Source organism: Thermobia domestica, chromosome 8 (genome assembly GCF_964235325.1).
Source record: "Thermobia domestica chromosome 8, izTheDome1.hap1.1, whole genome shotgun sequence".
In the NCBI taxonomy this organism is placed as follows: Eukaryota; Metazoa; Arthropoda; class Insecta; order Zygentoma; family Lepismatidae; genus Thermobia; species Thermobia domestica.
This window is the reverse complement of record NC_137461.1, coordinates 7,145,546-7,169,415: the sequence shown is the minus strand read 5'-3', so window position 1 is coordinate 7,169,415 and position 23,870 is coordinate 7,145,546. Positions and strand designations below refer to the sequence as shown.

Here is a 23,870-nt window from a genome sequence, read left to right as displayed (position 1 = left end):
AGCACGATTGTCCGTATTTTTGGATATTAATTTACAGTGAACTATGCAGTGAGTGGCCGTTCTTTAATATAAATATTTAAAGAAGCTGTTTTAGTCGAATGGTATGCTAGGCTAGCGGGTATAAACAAGAATCACAAGAGAACTTACTCAAATATTCGACCTGTGCGTCTTGAAGTATGGCTGAGATTGGTTAGATATTTCATAACTGTTAATGTGATTAAAGCTGAAGTTCAGAAATCAATTTTGTGCTGTCTCCGGGACTGAACTCGATTGATGTATGGCCTCCTTCTCTTGACGTGGTGAATCTCCGTCCACCTTTACTACATTTTCCTTGGCGAGGGACTTCGTCCTATATTACTTGTTGTCAGTTCAGCCTGCCTCTCCGGAATTTAATGTGCCTAACTGTGGTCGCTGTCGTGAGGATGAACATTGCAGCAGCTTTGCAGTGATTGTTTGTCTACCTGGTGGAGATAGTAGCAGAACGTATGCTTTTGCTATTAACCCAGGAGGGGTCGTCGTGTGATCAATCCACGCCGAAGTTATGGCTGTACACATGGTGAGATGTTGGAGGAGTCATCAGGACCGGTCGCCACCCTGGAGTGCTGTTTCACAGTGGTTCCACAGTGTCCCTATTCGTAAAGTGAAACCACGGTCGGGTGAACTTTGGTAACTGTCTACTAGGTAAATATGTCTATTTCTTTTATTCCGTCTTGTGAAGAAACTGGTATCATCCGGGAAGTTGCGGAAGAAATTGTCCACCATTTATAGTTGTCCAAATTGTTTTGAATATAATATCTAACGTCGTATCAATGTCTTCGTGTGTTCATTATCTTACTATAGACTACTTATGAACAAACAATAATATACGTTCAATAATTCTCAGTTTTCTTGGTGTATACATATATATATATTATCCGAGTCAGTTTACAATGTCCATAATATTGTCCGAAATGAGTTTTGTCCGTAACATGTCCGAGTAAACGAGAGTGAGTCTCTATCCAGTAAGTTGAATCATACGCCAGCGGGGTGGTCTGATATCAAAGCCGTTTCTCTCTTGCTCTGAATAAAATCATCTCTTAGAGTTGTCTAGATGTATAATATATTACTAGCTGCCATCTAGCACATGTATGTTAGCAACAGGTATTCCGTATCGTTTATTCTCTCAGGCATTCTATTTGATAAATTAAAGATTGATTAGCGATGGCTAGTTTACGTCTGTCTAGCAGCGGGCATTCCGTATTGTTTATCAATAACTATATGCATATGTATATCTATATAATCTACGATCTAAGTATTAAGTCGCCGCACCCCAAGTTTGTATTCTCGAGTTGTTCTGTTACGTTTGATTGTGATGTTGCTCACTAGATCAGTGAGGCACGTTAAGACGGTGGGTGTACGATACCACTCGCACTTCAATGAGGGAGTGTCAAAAGTCGAGTCTAATTTTACTGGCTGGTTTTGTGTTCCCCATAATGTGCTACAGAGTTTAATGTTATTACCGCCGCTGCTAATAGTAAATGTCGAGGGAAATGCCCTCTTAGCAGTTGGATGCGGGTGAAGTGGAGAAGTTATGTGCTAAAAGGGGGAAGGTTAATCGACGCAGCCGTAGGTCTCTCTCTCTCTTTGCAACGAGATGTTCACGAGTGGTAATGTAATTGGTAAATTTCCTTTGGTGAAGTAGCCTACCAAGGATTTTGTGCTATGGTCTAGAAATGTAAACAACTCTCTTACTGTTAGTACAGTGTGGCTTAATTTATATTGTTATTTACCTTTGAGTGGTGTTGGCGTTAAAAGGTTTGAGAAACTTAAACGGAATATAAAGTTTTTTTTTTCCTGAATCTAGCTATCCACGATCATAAATGTCAATGAGAGTCTTTTGTTATGCGTTTATTACAAGGAAAGTTAAATAAACAGAGATGCAAGATATATGGTGCTATCTTAAATGATTTTTTTTCTTTCCTCGTCTTTTCCTTAGCATTGACAACGCAAGTAGTGTACAAGAATCTGGAGTAAGTAGCGTTGTGTTTACTGGTCTATAAATTATAGTGTAAGAAGGAATAACGGCGACCCAATGGTTTTTTTTTTCTTTCTTTCTTTTCCTTCGTTTCCTTAATGTCAGCTACGGATACAAATTCAAGGTAATATAAGACGCAAGGTAGCGCTTTTCAAGTTTAGCTTCCCAGCCATAGAATCGAACTAGCGTAACTAGCGCTTTTCACTACCGTCTCCTCCCACTTTCTCATTCCATCAATTATTCCATCATCATTCATAGTGATGGGCAGTGGGAATATTCCCGGTGGGAAAGAAAATAAAAAATGGGAATATTCCGTTTTTTTCCCTGGCATATAAATTCCCGGGAAGGGATTTATTTCCATTTGTTTACTTTATTTCAAAAATTACATGAACCGTATGACTAATTACTTTATTTTCTTTTATTATCATTTATTTCTAGGTTTTAAATAATTTGAAGATTTAAAAAAAATGAAATTCATTGACTGTACTTTATATAACTAAATAATAGTATGATTTTTTAATTTCCATTTCCGTTTGCACTAGAAAGTAGCAAAGTACTAATTTACAAATGATGAAAAGTAACAAGTCTGTAAAGTAATGTAGAAATTCTATAGAAATAGAAATTAAATACTATCAATACACCCCGAGCCACCGATAGTAATATTCTATACAACGGCCTGTTTGCTGTCTCTGACTCGAATTTCTGAATAGGTACTCGAACTTCTCTTACATGTGAATTAACGCATCAAATTTCGAGAAATGGATAGGAAGAAAGGTCGTGTGTGGCAATGTTAATGTGAAAAATTCTAAAGTGATTATCAGTATCAGTAAGTCTAGGGTATATATTCTATATCAGTATTCTATAACTCAATATCTTGCAAATATTGTGGATATAAATATGTATACGCAAATGTTGACAAAATGGTGAGACATGTGTTTTCTGGCAGTTACCCAACGTAATTTGTTTATGACATTTAAAAAATTAATATGTTTATAATATCAGTAGTAGGGTCAAGTTTATAAAATCCACTTACATATAAATTTAAACAGTTTAGCGGTGTAAAAGTGTGTGTGGACTTCCTATACAAAATGTTTTCCAACATGTTTACTCGCAATAAACGTTCAGAGTTTACTCACGCATCAGAGGTGAATGCTCTTCCATTGAGCCACCGCGACCCAAAGTTTATAGTAGACTCATGATATGCTTATCATAGTTGGTATTCTGACTGCCCCCCAGTTTTTAACTTCTAGATCCGGCTCTGGCATACGCATTTTTTTTTTGCGGGAGACCCGGCTTTGATTCCCGACTGAAATTCATATGGTTGGAATAACATGTTTGTCCATGTCTCATATAGCCTCGCTGCTGAAAAGGACACTAAACTTAAGATCAAATGAAATATTCTAGAGCAGTGGCTTCCGATTACTTGCAGACTCCTTTTTCAATTTTAAGACAAGGACGAATCCCGTGAATACGCGACAAAACTTACCACCGACAGAACGTACCACTTACCCTGAGGGCTGCTTGTGAAGGGTTTTCTAAAAATACTTTAAATAATGACAAGCGACAAAACGTACCACTTGCCTGGAGGGCTACTTGCAAAGAGTCTTCCAATCAGCCAACAAATAATGATAGGCGTCAAAACTTACCACTTGATAGGACGGTATATAAGTATATATATACCGGCCAAAATAAGGTTAAAAGTTGAACAGATTGGTGATGAGAAAAGTACCTATGCAAGACCAAGACTAAGACTAAGAGATACAAGACCATGACCATGCCTGATTTCCTCATTCTATCGATACTCCACCGAAAGTCCTATCTCCTGAACTTTCCGCCAAAGGCATTGCTTAAAATGGAAGAAGCGCCAACTGATTTCTGTCGAAGGAAATACTTGGCGAAGCGCTGATATTGCCGACGATTCAAAATCCACGTTCACTATTTCTGGTTTCCACTCCGGGACAGACTGAAGGATGAGTTGAAACAAACAAGTATCTGTCTCCTTATTCTTATTGGGTAATAAAGCAAAAACTACCGGATTGATGTTGTTTCTTCATAGGAACTGCCAAAATCTGCATGGATACTGTGAATCTGAGAAAACTGTTTACTAGAGCACTTGAAAGTACTCTCATGAAAAAATGATTAAAGCTTTCCAAGCTCTCTTTGCCCTTATCGCCACAAAAAATTATAATTCTATTTTCTTCTCCGTCATCAGCTAACAGAAAAGAAGTACCGTCAAGCATCTTGAGTGTTTCTTCTTCTAACACCACTTCTTTACATTTGTTAGGCTCTTTTCTATTTCCTTGCGCCGCAGATCTCTGTCTCTGTAGAGTAGAGACCTGCACGGGCCCGGGCCGGCCCGGACTCTGTCATTTCTTTGGGCCGGGCCGACACTTATTTCTTTGGGCCGGGCCGGGCTTGGGCTGGCCGACACTGATTTTTCTTCAGGTCGGGCCGGACTGGGGCCGATCAATTGCAATTCTTTAATAATTATTGACTTTCGTTAAACGATAATTGGAATAAAGCCAAACGTTGAAGAAGTGTGTCCGTGAAAAACGTTATAAAGAATGCACTAAATATTTACAGTTTGTGTTGCTTAGCGGCTCCACTTTCACTATAGAGGATTGCAGGCATTATGCGGTAAATTGAGCTCTGACCTTGACCTTCACTGAACTCAAAATATAAAAAGAAGGGGTGTGAATGTTTTGCCTGTCGCTAAACAATATTGCCATCTTCACTTTATGCTATAAATCAATTAAGTTAGATTTTTGTTACAGGGAATGGAGTTTTTGTTCTCTCGATGACAGGCAAAGTTCTAGGAGGCAATGGTACCATTCGGGAGGCAAGCGTCAGGTTGTGAACAAGAGTTTAGAAAATGTTTCTGAGGGTTAGGTCAAATTTAGTACTAAATTTTGAGAAAGATTCGGGCTCGAGCTAATTTTTTTTAAAAAAATTATCGGGCCGGGGTCGGGCCAAAAACTTTTAAAATTTATCGGGTCCGGGCCGGGCTTGGGCCAACAATTTTGAAAAACTTATCGGGCCGGGCCGGGCTCGGGCCGAAAATCTCCAAAACTGTTCGGGCTCGGGCTGGGCCGGACCTAGGCACGTTCGGGCTGGATTGGGCTCGGGCCGAAAAATTCGGCCCGTGCAGGTCTCTACTGTAGAGCTCTTCTCAGTAGCGAGGAGGCCTATTCACCCCCCCCCCCCCAAAAAAAACCTTTGGTGAAAGTAAATTTTAATAACCCACCACCGACCCTGTTTACAATGTCAGATTTCCTTGAACTAAATGTCTGACATTTCAAGCTCAATTTTTTTTTCTTTAAGGGGGCAGACTACTAAATATTTTTGAAAAACTAATAATTTTTCTTTTGCCCGTTTTTCGTAAGAGGAAATACGTAATAAAATGTAACTTACCACAATAATAGATAATGTTATTCTACATCCGAAAATACGAATCGGAAGAATTTTCAGTTTTGCAATTCATAGCAATTACAGTGTAACCAGAATTTGAATTACTCAAAAATCTAGGTAAAGGCAGCGACTAGAAAAATTAACTCAACGGTAATTGATGACTTATCATGCTGTCTATGTTCCTTGTTTACTACTTTTAAAATAATGTTTCTATTTATTTTGTAATGACTTATTTATTTTGTAATAATTTATGTAAGTTTTATAAAATAAATAAAAATATTATTTAAAAAGTAGTAAACAAGAAACATAGACAGCATGATACGTCATCAATTACCGTTGAGTTCATTTTTCTAGTCGTTGCCTTAACCTAGATTTTTGAGTAATTCAAATTCTGGTCACACTGTAATTTCTATGGATGGTAACACTGAAAATTCTTCCAATTCATATTTTCGGGTGTAGAGTAACATTATCTATTACTGTGGTAAGTTACATTTTATTACGTCTTTCCGCTTACGAAAAACGGGCAAAAGAAAAAATATTACTTTTTCAAAAATATTTAGTAGTCTGCAACCTTAAGTGGTACGTTTTGTCGCGGATTAAATATCTGAAATGTTTTAATTAGTCCATGACAGGTTGTCATTTATGACAGGTCGTCAAAAGTGGTACGTTTTGTCACAAAAATTCAAGTGGTACGTTTTGTCGGGACTCCGAATCCCGTACCTTTAAATTTTCTTATCTGGTAGTAGTAGTAGTAAAGGGTCTTCACTACAGCGAAATTAAACTACCGGTAATTTTAGAGTATTTCTGTAATATCTTCAAAACAAATAAAAAAAAATATTCGAAAAGCAGAAACGTAGTGAACTAGACAACACGATTTTGCATGAAATACCTCTACCACAATTCACCTATCTGCTTTTGGTATGCCGCTATTTACAGAACCCGCAAAAAATACTAAATATATCTACAGTTGTAAATCGAAAGCAGATAGATGAGTTGTGATAACGTATCACATCCAAAATAATATTCTCTAGTGCACTATTTTTTGCTTTTCGAATATTTTTATTTATTTTGAAGATATTACAGAAAAACACTAAAATTAGCGGTAGTTTAATTTCGCTGTAGTGAAGACCCTTAAGAGAGAGAGGTACCAACACTACTAACAATAAAAATACAAAACCCTCGTTTAAGTTAAGTAATATTTCCCAGTAGAGGAGACGAGAAATAAGGATTTCTCATCTCGTCTCGTAAAGATTTTGTCAAATTTTCGTCTTGTCTCCATTCTGGAAGAATTCTTTCTCGTCTATGAATGCTCTATAAATGAAATCTTTTAGTTTAACATCCCACGATTATGCCCTGTAATCTAAGGGAGACGGATGATTAAGGCAAGTGAATGATTATGGAAAAAATGGTGGAATGTGAATGTGGGAGTACCCTGAGAAGACTCAGGCATACGATGTTGTCCACTATAATCTTACTTGGCCGGGTATCGAACCAGAGTACCAATGGTAAGCGTGGAAACCAGGGTACCCACGTACCAAAGGTAAGCATTCTACCACTGAGTCACCGTGTCCCAATGAATGATCTGTGGCACTGGCAAGTGACTTCCCAGTTTAACAGAATAATATGGTGTGTTCGAGATCCAAGATTTAGGTGATCTAATGTCCACAAGACTCGAAAAATTTCTCTATTAGTCTCGATTCTCGTCTCCATTGTCTCGTCTCGAGTTTAAAAATGTAATTCCTGCCTCCTGGGGAACATTAGTTCTAACCATATACATTAGTCCTGCAGGGACTTCATGACATTATTAACATCTTTTATAAATTATGAAATACAAATGCCACTACAGTGCCCCTAAATTTTTCCACTAAGTTTGCGGACCACCAATTGCGAAAAATTGTAGAACAATAATATTTTCTTCGTGATTTGTTAATCATAAACTCATTTGGTCTGGTATCGAACCGGAGATCTCTAGTACGAGAGGTGAGCAGTCTAGTATTTATTTATTTATTTTTCTTTTTACAAATTTTTCTCAACTTTCCTATCAATATGGTAATTTTCTTTTCTGGTTCAGGAACAAGAGCTATACCTTCCACAAATTTTTACACTTGGCTCACCCTATACCCAAATGCCCTGATCCAAGGGCGTCGATTTCTCTGTAACTTGCGGGGAGAGGGCATTCAGATGTACGTTTGGTTGCAGTCAAGGTCTAAGAAGGCATATATGAGAATCTTAAGACAAATTGAATTGAAATTATGCCAAATATTGTATATTCATAAAAAATGCATATAACAATAAAAAATACATATTCATAAAAATACATGGGGCCCATATCAGCATTTCGTGGGCCTAAGCCCTCCAGGATCGGCGCCCTTGCTCTGATCCGAACCTTTAACCCTTCATCACGACCGTACAGACGAATTTATTTCAGGAGAGATCCAAAGCTCTCTTTTTGGGCAAGGGTTTGAATTCAATTAGGGTAAATTGTATTAAAATTTGTAAAATCAACCCTAAAATTAGACTAAATTTACAGAAATTTGCAGTCGGGATTTCAAAGGTATCCGAAACCTTAGGACCAACCCTTGTATACGTCACTGTCCTTTACTACTTTTTTTTTTTTTTTTTTTAAGATAATTATTAAATAATGTTTTTGGGAGGCATCATAATTGTTGAACTCCGCTTCTAATTACAATGTCTTCTGCTAGAAATGTTTAGATTCATATTCACCAACACCTCAAACTGTAGTAAAAAGAAAAACTTACAAAAAACAAACAGAAAAAGAGACTAAAATTTCATTCTACAGGTAATACCTTCCACTGAATGAATGCCTCTCCCTTCCGCTAAAGGAAAGACCTTTTTATCGTACGAAGAAAACCTGTTTCCTTACGACTTTTTTTTTTTTTAATTTCCCTATTGCCTCATTTTGATTCTCTTCTCCCTTGCGCCGTAGATGCATCACAGCTCTGGTGGGCAAGAGGTCAGTCGTTAGTTCTCCAAATCGCCGCCAGATGTCTCTGAAAAGAATTGTGTTTGGTTAGAAAGTAGACCAACCGGGCGCGGATTCAAGTCTGTAGGTTCCGTGTTTAGCAGTTTCCTCCACGGAGAACACAACAAAAGCACCTCTTTTCATATTACCTGCCGGATCAGTCGCCGTCGTAATAATTCTGAGTTATATATATACATTCTTGCCACTAAATATTGTGTCTTTATTGTTGTAATGTGAACTAAAACACAATCAGTTAAATATTAAAAGGACTCAGTGTTTACATCAAGTAAGGGATTGTTGCATCTTTGCATGCGCTAATTCTCCGCGGTTATTCTGATCTAGGTTGCATCGTTAATAAAAACGTGATCTTATTAAGAAATTGTGTTGTGTGACTTGATAATGTGTTGTGCAAATATTTCTTAGTGATTTTTTTCTTAATATTTATGAGGAAAACAAGAAAATAAGGTAAGTACTAGTAGTAATACCTTATTTATAAATCAAATTCTCAATATGTTTACCTGTATGCCAGTGGCGGATCCAGCAAGGGGCCGGGGGGTCCTAGGCTCTGCCGGTTTTATGAGATACAAAAATAAGCTATTATTTATATAATTTTGAAATTTTATATTATAAAGTCCTATGATAGTATGGATTCTGGCCGCCCCCGACTTTTACCTTCTTACCCGTCCATGCCTGTATGTGTAAAAGCTAGAATAATATATTCAGTAATAATAAAGGGTATAAAAATAAATATAGCTTAATGTTTCTTTTCACTACTGAGGGTATATGAGAAATGGATCTAGTATAGGACGTGGAACGTTAATTACGTGCTCCCAAGGGCGCCCATGTTGTGATTTCAAAGGGGGGGGCAAGTATAAGCGACGTTTCGAATATAGTTTCAAATTTTGCTGTAACTAATGTACAAGTTTTATTGGGTTTTTGATATTCCCAAGTACAATTTCCTCTAGGAGGGGGCGAGCGCCCCACCTTGCTCCCCCTGATGGGCGCCCTTGCGTGCTCCTGCCTGGAATCAGGCCTGTATCCACGGAGGTCTAGGGGGCTGGGCTCTCCCTAAATTTTGGCTGCCCTCCCTAAAATGTTTACAGTAGGCTTGCAAATGAACTACAATATGGTTGGATCGGGCTTCCCCTACATTTTTGGCCTAGCTACCGACCTGCCTGGAATTGATCCTGGGTCTACCACATTAAATTATGGAATATTATTATCTATGTAGCAACAACGGAATCTATGTTCCGGTATGTGTTTTCTCGTGAGTTCTCATCTAGCGTCATGGTTGGAGCTGTCAGATATTTTTTCAGATTTTTTTTCAGATTTTTTCTGTTTTTTTTTTTTTTTTTTTTTTTTTTTTTTTTGTGGAGGGAGGGCAAAATCAAAATGTGAAGGGCATCGCGACATTTTTGTTGTTATAGTAACGATACCAATGTAGTTTTTCCTAGTTCCGGGGAGTAGAACGCTCACTGAAAGTATGCCTGGAAGAAATACTGGTGATGGCTTAAACCAGAGGTAAAAGTGAGGGTGAACGTGGGGGTACGTCGTTCCCCTACCTCCAAAAATTATCTACTGCGTTACCTCCACTTCCTTAAAAAAAAAACACAATGGGCAAAGATAGGCACGAGGCATGGCGTGTCGTCATGTGTCCCCTTACCTTTTCAAATACACTGTTACCCCTAGCACAGACTCCTTATTAGAAGGTAAAACATGTCAGCCTGTGAGTAACACGGTATATGCAAATTTCAAAGCATATAGGAGTAGCGGGTTGCATAAACATTCAAGCGACAATATTTAGATATTCGTAAGCCTTATTATAAACTCCAGACGCTTTAGTCTGTCAGTCACGCTAGTTACTTACAGTTGTCAGTCAGACTAGTAGTTGTCGCTAACTGCATTGCTTCAGTTTGATGCCAAGAGATGTCGCTAGTGTGCAAGTAGTTTGGAAATGAGCCTTAGGAAATAATAATAATAATAATAATAATAATAATAAATTGCATCGAAACTATTTAACTTGTTAGGAAGTGTAGTTTCTCGTTTGGTCCTGTGGCCTTCTTGCAGCAAAACTTAAGAATAGTAGTACATGACAAGTTACTAGGTTGATCGGGTTAACCTTAAAAAAAAAAAAAAAAAAACAGTTACTAGGTTGTTGAGAGAGGCTCTAAACCCGGTTAACCAGGTCCATATCCAGGGGGGGTCTAGGGGAAGCCCTAAGTTTTTACTGGCCCCTCCTAAAATTTTCACGGTAGGCTTACAAGTTACCTATAATATGGTGATGAACTATAATTTGGTTGGATCGGCACCCCGCCCCCCTAAATTTTTGGACTGGCTACGGGCCTGCGGTGAACCCCCTACGTGGGTACGCACCTGTGTTAAGTAATGTTGATCCCACAGTGAGTATAACAATATATGCGTTCTTAAGAATTGGCTTACTTCAATACAACAAAATTTCACTATAATTAATCAATTTCAGAACTCCCCAAAATGTCTTATATTGTTATTTTAGTGTATTTATAGAAGTCTCCTATATTATTATTATTATTATTATTATTATTATTATTATTATTATTATTATTATTATTATTATTATTATTATTATTATTATTATTATTATTATTATTGGTTTCTTTTTGGTTTAGCGCCCCACGATTATAGCCCGAGGCTAAGGGAGATTGTGATGATGAAAATGAATGTAATCGTGAAATGAAGAAAGTGAGAGGAAACGACAGAACTCCGAGAAAACTCATAGACGCGATATTGTCCACACCACAAACTTATATGCCCCGGAAACGAACTAAGTACCCTTCACACCAGAGGTGAAGGCTCTACCACTAAAGCCACCATGTGCCTCCCCGGAAGAAATTGAATCTAGGAGTTTTCGTTGATCATGAGGTCAGAGATCTTGAGCTTGGGAAATACCTTTCGTTGATCATGAGGCTTGGGAAATACCTTTCATGTCATTGTTTCATCCAAGTCGTAAAGAAGTGGTTTCCAACCTTGTTTATTTCCATGAAGACTTGTACATCATAGTATCATCATCATCATCATAGTTATTCTGCCATCATTAGCAGGTCACTTGCCGCAACTGAGAAGTTTCCATGCTCCACGGTTTTCCGATACCGTAACCTCTTCGTCTTCACGTACGATTTTTCTGTTTTGATATCGTCCATTAATTATAGTCTCCTTCGCTCTCTCCTTCTTTTTCCTGCCACCGTATCCTCTAGCACATCCCCATAAAACGTAGGTCTACTGCATCATAGTAATGGAGTATTATTTCGTACTAGCTCTGTGGTTAACGAAACCACAGTGCTTAGTCAATAGTTATTTTTGCTTGTATGGAACTTAATGTAACTCCTCTTTGTTACAACACCTGTAATACGTATTTTTACGAATTTCAGTGTATTTATCTCAGTAACTTGCTACTCTTACGTGCCCCAGGCAGAGTTTCTTCCAGACATGTCTTTGGGAGGCATTGCCCCCGGAGCTCTGACAGTGTCCTCCCCCGGAGGAGACCAAAATAATACGTCTATAAAATAATAATAAATAGAATAGCGCCAGCAATGCCCTCCAGAATACTGAGTGTGCGCCCTGAACATTTTTTTCTGAAAGAAAGACTGCCCCCAGGCAAGGGCGCCGATCCTGGGGGCCGAGGGGACCCCCCCAAAGTTCATGTGGGCCCCTATTGTATTTATGAATATACAATATTTGGCATAATTTGAGTGCAATTTGTCTTAAAATCTTCATATATATATATATACCTTCTGCATCTGAATGCCCCCCCCCAAATTTACAGAGAAATCGGCGCCCTTGTCCTCAGGTCGGTAACCACTGCTGTAAAGAGACTACTGTGTCGTTAGATTTAATATTCTGAAAATGTTTTATGCGAGAAGGTGAACTTTTGCACTTGACTATGCGCTTGCTCTAGCATTGTCATCGCGTTCGTGATCTGCAATAATGCTCTATTTCTCACTTAACTTGAAGGATGATTCTGTGACGATGACAGGTGACCCCCATGCACATCTGTTTTCCTCTCATTGTTACACAACAATGACAACAAACAAAAACAAAAAATGTAACGTATTGTTTGTTAAATTCATCTTATTTTTGCTGGTGAGAATTGCACGTCATCTCTTGTGAAGATAGGCCTATGTGAAGACGTACAGTTATATTTGGAAATAAATGAAAAGTCATCTTCTTGGAGAAAACATGTCTGTAATTTACTGCTGTAGTATTGTCCGATGTACTGACAAAAAAAAAAAAAAAAAAAAGTTTGGAAGACGTTACAGAGTATGTTAATTGGCAATTTAATCGTCGACGTCATATCCGCATCGTCATGATCGCTACGCCGAAGCGCTAATGGACATGTAGTGGCTACCAAGTTACCCGTATTACCGGATACTGCCCGTTTTTAAGTCCCTATTTTTCTTTCAACATTTGTTCGATTTTCGGTGGGGACACTCGGTCGAAAAGGTATTACAACTTTTTCAGGTTACCGGTATCCATCTTGAGTGGTTTTTCCTGAGTTTTCCTCATTCACACCAGGCCTTTTATAGGCGTGTCCACCAACAGTTTTCTAGGGGTGGTGGTGGCGGGGGACAGTACCTATCACTCAACATTATGGACTGCACCCCTCCCCAAATTTTCAAAATGTCACATGAAATTCCAAATATTTTTGCCTTTGAAGCAAGTTGTAGTCTTTCACAAAGCGGTAGCTGTACAAATAATAAGATGCACTAAGAATGGCGTACTTTCAATTAGAATAGCTACTATTTTCGTAAAACTTTATATATTACAAAACTTTCTGCTACAAATGAGCGCGTGCACGCTTTATGGTAGTTTTCGATGTAGCTAAAACAGTCTCGCTACGTTTCTACTTGATTAATATACCCTTGTAATTGTAATTATCTCCCCATTCCAGGAATCATTAATTGACAATAGACATTCCCCTTCCAGGAATCATTAATTGACAATAGACATTTCCCTTCCAGGAATCATTAATTGACAATAGACATTCCCCTTCCAGGAATCATTAATTGACAATAGACAGTCCCCTTCCAGGAATCATTAATTGACAATAGACATTCAACTCCCAGGAATCATTAATTGACAATAGACATTCCCCTTCCAGAAATCATTAATTGACAATAGACATTCCCCTTCCAGGAATCATTAATTGACAATAGACATTCCCCTTCCAGGAATCATTAATTGACAATAGACATTCCCCTTCCAGGAATCATTAATTGACAATAGACATTCCCATTCCAGGAATCATTAATTGACAATAGACATTCCCATTCCAGGAATCATTAATTGACAATAAACATTCCCCTTCCAGGAATCATTAATTGACAATAGACATTCCCCTTCCAGGAATCATTAATTGACAATAGACATTCCCCTTCTAGGAATCATTAATTGACAATAGACATTCCCTTTCCAGGAATCATTAATTGACAATAAACATTCCCCTTCCAGGAATCATTAATTGACAATAAACATTCCCCTTCCAGGAATCATTAATTAACAATAGACATTCCCATTCCAGGAATCATTAATTGACAATAGACATTCCCCTTCCAGGAATCATTAATTGACAATAGACATTCTCCTTCCAGGAATCAATAATTGACAATGAACATTCCCCTTCCAAGAATCATTAATTGACAATAGACATTCTCCTTCCAGGAATCATTAATTGACAATAGACATTCCCCTTCCAGGAATCATTAATTGACAATAGACATTCAACTCCCAGGAATCATTAATTGATAATAGACATTCCCATTCCAGGAATCATTAATTGACAATAGACATTCCCCTTCCAGGAATCATTAATTGACAATAGACATTCCCCTTCCAGGAATCATTAACTGACAATAGACATTCCCCTTCTAGGAATCATTAATTGACAATAGACATTCCCTTTCCAGGAATCATTAATTGACAATAAACATTCCCCTTCCAGGAATCATTAATTGACAATAGACATTCCCCTTCCAGGAATCATTATTGACAATAGACATTCCCCTTCCAGGAATCAATAATTGACAATAGACATTCCCCTTCCAGGAATCATTAATTGACAATAGACATTCTCCTTCCAGGAATCAATAATTCACAATGAACATTCCCCTTCCAAGAATCATTAATTGACAATAGACATTCCTTTTCCAGGAATCATTAATTGACAATAGACATTCCTTTTCCAGGAATCATTAATTGACAATAGACATCCCCTTCCAGGAATCATTAATTGACAATGGACATTCTCCTTCCAGGAATCATTAATTGACAATAGATATTCTCCTTCCAGGAATCATTAATTGACAATAGACATTCCCCTTCCAGGAATCATTAATTGACAATAGACATTCCCCTTCCAGGAATCATTAATTGACAATAGACATTCCCATTCCAGGAATCATTAATTGACAATAGACATTCCCCTTCCAGGAATCATTAATTGACAATAGACATTCCCCTTCCAGGAATCATTAATTGACAATAGACATTCCCCTTCTAGGAATCATTAATTGACAATAGACATTTCCTTTCCAGGAATCATTAATTGACAATAAACATTCCCCTTCCAGGAATCATTAATTGACAATAAACATTCCCCTTCCAGGAATCATTAATTGACAATAGACATTCCCCTTCCAGGAATCATTAATTGACAATAGACATTCCCATTCCAAAAATCATTAATTCACAATCGATGTTGCCATTTCAGTATTTAATCATTTTTGCCGAAATATTTGAGGAAGAATTCCTGCTATACAATTTTCTGGAGGGGAACAATCCCCTCCTAGAAAAGTTCTGAGAAGGACGCGTCCCCCTCATCCCCTCCAGCGGGCACGTCCGTGGGCCTTTCGAAAGAGTTTGTTCATTTTGGGCCTTCACAGTATCTTCGTAGAAGCATCTTACGCGTTCTGAGCTGCTAAGATAATTTTTTTTCTTTTAAAAACTAAATACCATAGCACGTTTTGCGTACATGTGAATGAACTTTGAGTATGACGTGAAGTCAAGATCCATAGCTTCTGCTTATTAATATAAGGTATTAAATCCTGTAAGAAGACATGCCTAATCTCCAATGAAGGGGTATTCACTTTATCTTACTGCGTTTCCAGATTGTTTCGCCATCTGCTGATAATTTTCCAATACTTCATTTCAACTATCGAACAGCAAAAAAGAAAAAATGGGTGGAACAAACCTATTTGTTGAACAGCAATGTGATTTTGCATGATTCCTGTGACGAGAGAGCCTTGTAATTACAGATCGTTTATCATGTCAGAGCTGTGTAAAGCAGTTTAGAAGCTTCAACAGTTTAACCACCGTGTTTTCTGCTATTGCTTCTTCTCCTTGGTTGATGCATGTTAATATGCATGATAAACGAAGCGAAGAAACGAAAAAAAAATAAAAAATTGTTATAAAATTTAGCTCAAAACAGTGTTTAGTTGCAAATGTGTGTAGACAAGTGACATGCTTTGTTGCCCTTTCCGTTTACTACCTAAAAGCCCTTCTTACTCAGGTTAGACATAGGAAGTAGTCGGGAAACTCGCTCCGAGCCGGCTCTGCCATTCGACAACCACACGCATTTGCACGGATCGGCAAGTTTCGAGGGATAGCAAGATCTTGTCATAACTATACTGTTTAAAATAAACATTTCTTGTTGGAAACAGGCTTCATTATGATGGTAGTTAATTTTACTAAGCTGAACTTCTATTTAAATACTACATTCATAAATCATGTTTAGGTCGAATTAGTTTAAGGTCACAGGGACAGTGCTAAAGCAAATGGTCAAACAAATCCCAGCACGGTTGTCAAATACAAGAATTCAATTCTCGAACAGTAGCGAACAACTGTTCTATTTAGTTAGTTATCACAGTTTTGATATGAAAACTAGTCTTGTCTTTGTCACAAACAAGTTCTTTATCATTGAAGGTGGAAATGTTTCTTTTTTTTTTTTTTTTAATTTTAGCAGATGTAGAAGGAAAATCAAGAAATAAAGATAAAAGAGCTAGTTGCACTTGAATTGCAAACTGATATATTGAGATTGAAGCTAGATATTGAATTCTATGTAAAGAATTACCATCTTTGCTCTGTAAGTGCGTTTGCTTTATCTGTCACTAACTTAAAGAAAAGAAGAAACAAGGAGATTGTATTTGTATTCTTTAGGCCTCTCTGAGTGCAAATGCTTTTCCCCCTCTCCTTCGTTGTTCATGATGGGGTAGTATACTTTTAAAATTGTGGCTTTTAAGATTTGTTGTTTCTGGAGAAAAGGGGGTGGTGGCTAATAATGCCATTGCACGGGGCGACAAATTGCCTAGGGCTGGCCCTGGACCCTCTACAAATTTTCCTTCAACATTTAACTAGTCATTTAGTCCTTTCCGGAGAAGTGAAGGTAGCAAATTTATGCTATTGCACCTGGCAGCAAAGTGCCTAGGGGCAATTATTGATATTAAATACATGTTTGTAGATTTGTGGAAACAAGGAAATGTTTATTTCATCTGCAAAGTAAACCAAATGACAAGTACAGGAAAGTTTATTAAAGAAAGAATAAATGGTGGGAAAGCAATTGCCCCTTAGGAGTAGGAATGGCCAGAACCGGCTCCTGATGGAACCGGTTTCCGGATCTGAACGGGTCCGGTTCTGGAAGATCCGGTTCCGGAACCAGTTTTTCGGATCCACGTCAGGAACCGGTTCTTCGGATCCAGGTCTGGAACCGGTTCCCAAGGTCCGGTTCTGAAACCGGGTTTTTGGATCCAGGTCTGGAACCGGTTCCTAAGATCCGGTTTTGGAACCGGGTTTTCGGATCCAGGTCTGGAACCGGTTCCTAAGATCCGGTTCTGGAACGGGTTTTCGGATCCAGGTTTGGAACCGGTTTCTGATATTCGGTTTTCGGATCCGATTCCGGGACCGGTTCTGAAAACCGGATCTCCGAGACCGGAACCAGAACTTTGTGGCCATCCCTACTTAGGAGTCTTCCGAAATAGGGTTGCCAATTTAATAGTTTTCCCATCATATGTGGTGGTTTTCACCTTGAAATTATGTGGAAACTTTACTTTAATCAAACGGTTATGCTTTATAGAGGAAAATAAATGGATTACAAATGCAAGTAAGTGGTTTAAGAAGAATTTTGAAATGAAACGAAAGAGCGCCAAGAAAACTCACGGACACTGTATGATTGGCCACAAACTAAGATGTCCTGGATTCGAGCTAAGGACCAGAGGTCGGTAATCTGCCATCGCAGCAACTGGTAACTCTTAAAAGTACTGCATAAGTATTAATTAAGAGTTAATGATAATAATAATTAGTTTAATTAGTATAAATATAATAATTATAAAACTTAATTAACTGTTTTAATTATAATTAAGAAATAAAACCGAAGGAACAATGAATCAAGAACTTATTTCTCGTTAGCAGAATCATCGTATGTTTTAGTCTTTATCAAGTGAGCTCTGATATGTTCTGAGCCTTGATCTAGTGGGAAATTTTCATGATCTGTTAACGACATTGATTCGAAGTGTAATTTGTGCCATTTTCGTCTCCTTTCTTCTCGTTTCTAAGTAGTGAAAAGAAAAGAGAAAGAAAAAAACTTGAAAACTTTATAAAATTTAACGTTACCATACTTCTGTTTCCCGAGGACAGTCTCTTTCATACGTACTTCGTTTCAGAGGAAAGTATGTTCTCGTGTCATTGTGGAGTCTCCAACATTTCTATTTCTCCAATATCCTTCTATAAAGTTCCAAGATAGGTGACTGTGGCTCAATGGTAGTAAACTGTCCTTTGGTGTAAGGGTTCCCTCGTTCGATCACAAGCCATGTGAATTTACGGTGAACACCATATATGCAACACGTCCATTTGCACAGGGCACCAAAATCTGTCATAACTATATTATTTAAAATAAATATTTGTTGTTGGAAACAAACTTCATAATGATGGAAGTTAAATTTGCTAAACTGACCTTCTATTTGAATACTACATTCATATATTTTTTTAAAGTCGTATTACTTTAAGATCACATGAACAGTACTAAAGAAAATTGTCAAACAAATTCCAGCATGAATTGCATGATTGTTATAAAATACAAGAACTCAATTCTCGAACAGTGGTGAACATCTGTTTCATTTAGTTAGTTATCATAGTTTTGATATGAAAACTATTGTGTCTTTGTCACAAACAAGTTCCTTATCATTAAAGATAGAAACAAGTTTTTTTAAAAAAAACAAAAAACAGATGTATAAGGAAAATAAAAAAAAATAAATAGTTGCAGTGGAATTACAAAATGATATATACAGATTGAAGCTTGATATTGAATTCTATAGAAATGATTCCATATTTCCCCTGCAAATGTGTTTACCGTATCTTTCACTAACATAATAGATTATTATTTAAAGAAATAAACATACACAACGAGGGGTGGCGAGTTGCCTAGGGCCATCCATGGGTGGACAATGTGAGTCCATGAGTTTTTTTTTTTTTTTTTTTTTTTTAAAGAGAGATTTTCCCATTTCCACCCAACTTCTGATTTCATCAAACCTCTCATAATAATTCACTTCTATTCACTATCCAACTCCTTTAGCCTAAAGACCATAATCGTGGTACGTAATGCCACAGATTTCATTTATAAAGTTCCATTCCATGGTTTCCTCCAGTTTTGGTTCGCCTATATTTGTGGGTTTCAATTAAATAGAATTTCTTCCTCTCCTCCCTTAATTTTGGATCATCTAATACAATAAATAAAACAAAGAGTTTGTTTGTGTGTTTGTCTGTCTGTCTGTGTGCGGCCTGGGGACCAGACGAGTAGACCGAGAGTTACCAAATTTTGGTCAGGGGTACCTTGGCCCAGGTCCCAGATCAAGACGAAGCTCTTTTTTCAAATTTCGAACCAGGGGGTCTCGGGGAGGGGCGTTTACCGGAACCGGCTTGGGAACCAGACACATTGACCGAGAGTTACCAAATTTTAGTCACGAATACCTTGGTCCAGGCTCCAAAACAGCGTTAAACGTCTTTGTCAAAATTCGAACCAGGGGGTTTTCAGGAGGTCGTTTACTGGGACATGTAAAAGTAGTAGAAAATGACCGATATTAGTATCGAATTCATAGTTTTCGCGGTCGCTGAGATCAATGGTGATACTCCTACAGGCGTTGACGTCCAAATACAGCCCCCGTGCGAAGCATGGGTATATTCAACTAGTATAATAATAAAATAAAGTTATTTCTAATTTTGGTTAATAAACTTAGACAGTTGTTAAAAACGTTATTGAATGTTTCAAATGACTTGATAACGCGCCTCACCAAGATCGAACCGGACATTTGCCGCACTAGTGAAATCACATCATGGTCATCTGTCTCATTAGCTTTCAATTTTAAGTGTATTTCAATATGCAGATTTTGTTGCACTTGTATTTTTCTGATATTTCAATATGCAGTTCTCATTAGTTTTATGTCGTACCCGTTTCATTTAAATTGATTTTTAAACAACTCTGCACTTGTACAGTAGACCTATTCTTTGTTGTTGTTCTTAATAGTATGTATAAAATTAAGAATATGCCTCACACAACAAAATTCAAAATAATGTTTAAAGTATTATTCTAGTTATATTTACATTCTAGTTATATTTATCTCTTTTGCTTATCTTCGTAAACCTTAGGTTGAGAAACACTGCTATAACATATCATGTAATCACGTCTCATATAGCTCCGCTGCTGAAAGGGACGTTAAACTCAAAATCAAATCATATCATGTAATTTTAATTTCATTTTAAACTGAGATCATGGAAATTTCACTTGGTCAGGAACTGTGATTGGTTTGATTTTGACTTTCCGAAAAAAGTAAACAAATAGTGGTATGTGATTGGCTGTGAGCATAACCTCTCCTCGAATGGGTGTATTTGGTTTGAAATATGTTACACTCATATATGGATATATGTCATTATTGAAGCGCGAATAGTGAACAAAATTTGAAACTCGAATGGTTAATACGAAAAATGCTTATCGATTTGTTTCATATTGTTTTAGAAGTTGCTCTTATGGAATAAACATGTTTATTGAAACTAAATCAATTTTGCAAAACGACTAAATCAATTTTGACAAGTAAAAGAAAAAATAGAAGAAAATGTTGGGAATTAAAAGAAGAAGCTGAAAATCGAAAAATGTGAAGGAAACATTTCCAGGCTCAATTCTAAAATTAATCTTAAAAGAAGCTAATTTATTCCAGTACCTGGCAAATAACATAAAAATAATAATAATAATAATAATAATAATAATAATAATAATAATAATAATAATAATAATAATAATAATAATAATAATAATAATAATAATAATAATAGGTAAAGAAGCAGTAGTCATTATAAAGTGGTAGCCGCAATCTTTACCTGGGTAAATTCAATCTCTCTTTTGTGCACGCAGGCATGAGGCAAGAGCGTACGGAATACACTATAACTTGGATCTAAAACAACACTAGAATCGAACCCGTGTTTACTAACCATAACTAATAAGGATGCGCACGAGACGAGTCGAGACAGGATTTTCCTGACAAAAGTCGAGTCGAGACACGGCTCTTCCAATAGAGAAATTTATTTATTTATTTAACAATCACCAGATACAGCTCAGAGGCCATTTTACACTGGATATCCAACAACAACAATGGAAAGGATTTGGGAAGGTATCGGCCAGGACTGAGGGAAACCCTGGAAAACCTCAGACAGGATAGTCGGCAGCGGGATTCGAACCCACGACCTCCCGAATGCGAAGTCAACGCTCTACCACTTGAGCTACTTCGCTCGGTAAAGCTACTTCGGCTACTTCGCTTCCTTGTGTTTTCGGCAGCCTGTAAGTCCGAAAGGAAGCATTTGTACACCCAGGTTTTCTATACTTGTTGTCTTATCTTAGTGTTAGGAATCACCTCCCAAACGTTGTCAGTGTTGTTTTGAAACACCCTGTATATATCTCAAAATGCAGAAATACTTTTTCTTCTTTCTTAAAATATAATCATGTACAAACAAGGAGTATTTTTGTTTAAGAGTTTGAATGCAAAAACCAATTACAGTTGCCCAAGAAATTAGTTAACTAACGTCTTTGAAGAACCTTGTAGCATTTTTGTGCCAAATGTTGAGGTTCGTTTTCTTAGTGTACTAGTTCTAAACATCTTTGAACTTCACACTGTTCTATTCTCATTATTTCATTTAAAGACAGTAAGTAAATATACAGTACCTAGTTACATAGAATCCGAATACCAGTTCCACTGCTATAATTACACGTACATAAGAGGCATTTTAAAATAATAATCACAGTGGATTCTCTAATAGCAGAAGGCTGCAAATTATGTGCTTAAGAAAAACCTAGATTTTTTTGTGTTCCGTCCAAATAATCTGTATTAACCTCACAAAAATGCCGGAATTTGGGAGTAGAAAGCAAGTGACTCGAAGAAGTATCTGCTATTTTTTGTTTTTCGTTTTAGTAAAGCGAAGAAACAAAAAAAGAAAAAAAAATGGGCGACGTAATGTTTATGAAGACTAGCCGTATACAATTATAATTCAAGTGGCCGCGCCCAATAAGCTTGACAAGTCACATCCACAGACTTACCAACCAACCTGTGTATAAGATGAGAACCGCCTTAGTATACCTTAGGGCTATTGAACTTCCTGCTGGAAACAGGTGAAACACTGCAGGACGAAAGGATTTTTCTTTTCGCAAACAACATGTCTAGATATTTTAGCCAGACCCTCGTGATGAATCTAAAATATGTCAACGGAGAAACGAGATGAAGTATCGCATCCGAGAAAAGAAAGAAAAAAAAATGAAAAATGAAAAGCCAATAACCTGTTTATTTGTTATTGGAAGTTATAAATGATTACCTGGATATTATCTTGTATATGTGGCTGTAGGAACAGATGAGCTATAGCAGTTAATGACGTGTGACGGTTTTGAGAAGTTAATTTCATATACTTCTCCCCTTGCCCCTGTCTTTTACAAATGGTTTTCATCATTTAATTGCATAATAAATACAGTATTCATCCTGTACGCTAGCAATTTATGATATAACCAGTACTCCTCATGTGTCAGGTCCTATTATCGTGCAGTTGAACAGTCTTAGGACCACCACGCAATAAGTGCAAAATTTTATTAGTTCTTAAAAAAATCCCTATTGACTTATAAAGCTTATTCTATTGGTGATTTTTTTAAATTTCACCATATTAAGCGTCTCCTTGGTTAGTTATTAGGGATGCGCACGAGACAACATTTGTGGCTGTCTCGTCTCGAAAATGTGCTGTAAAAGTGATGTCTCGACTCGAAAAGTGTATATTTTAAGAAAGAAGAAAAAGTATTTCTGCATTTTGAGATATATACAGGGTGTTTCAAAACAACACTGACAACGTTTGGGAGGTGATTCCTAACACTAAGATAAGACAACAAGTATAGAAAACATGCTTCCTTTCGGATTTACAGGCTGCCGAAAACACGAGGAAACAAACTTTGAAGATCCATAGCTCCAAAACTATGGGAGCTACCGTAGTTAAGTCAAGACTTCACTTAGGAACTAATATGTGCGCGAACCAAAAATCCATGTTTCAGAATCCTAAGGTACTCACCCAACAATTTTTATAGATGAAGTTTGGCCACGGGCATATAATTTAAAGTAGAACCAACTACCTTTATAAAAATTGTTGCGGAAGTGCCGCAGGATTCTGAAACATAGATATTTGGATTGGGCACATACTAGTTCCTAAGTGAAGTGTTGGCCCGACTACGGTAGGTCCCTATAAGTCCGAAAGGAAGCATTTGTGTACCCAAGTTGTTCTACACTTCTGGTCTTCTTTTGGTGTGAGGAACCACCTTCCAAACGTTGTCGGTGTAGTTTTAAAACACCTTGTGTATATATATATATATATATATATATATATATATATATATATATATATATATATATATATATATATATATATATATATATATATGTATGTATAACAAATTTCCTGTGGTTTCTAATGTTAAGCATCTTTATTTTATTACACTGCAATGTGGAATAACTGATTTCTCTTTCAAAACTCGACAACGGGTAGTTTACTCTTGGGGTGAGTTTTCTCGGATTTTCTGAGGAACGATTCAGATGATTTTGTTCATATTTCATTAATACGACGCTGTAGTGTTACAAAAATCACATCAAGAAAATATTCACAAGGTGTTTACTTTTTTTTTTTTTTTTTTTAACCAATAGCATTCAGTGTCGAATTTACGTATAATCTAAAGAAGCTATGGATTAGGGCCCCACTCGCTTGGGAGACCCAACAATTTTGAAGATAAAACTGATTGTAATATAATGTCCAAATAACAAGAAAAAGCAAATAAGATAAAACGGACATACAACAATGGTGTTTTGTATTGTTATGTACTAGGCTTTTATGAAACAAGTAATAAGGTTCTATTTCTCAGCCCCGCTCGTAATGAGG

The 23,870-nt window shown here is 37.1% G+C and overlaps 1 protein-coding gene across 1 annotated transcript in view; it reads left to right on the top strand.

The window, feature by feature from the left end:
- Positions 1-8,463: 8,463 nt before the first annotated feature.
- LOC145692669 (uncharacterized) overlaps positions 8,464-23,870 on the top strand; it is a gene marked incomplete in the record, with an annotated part of 211,323 nt that continues 195,916 nt past the window's right edge. The window contains 1 exon segment of the mRNA XM_081768044.1: positions 8,464-8,870.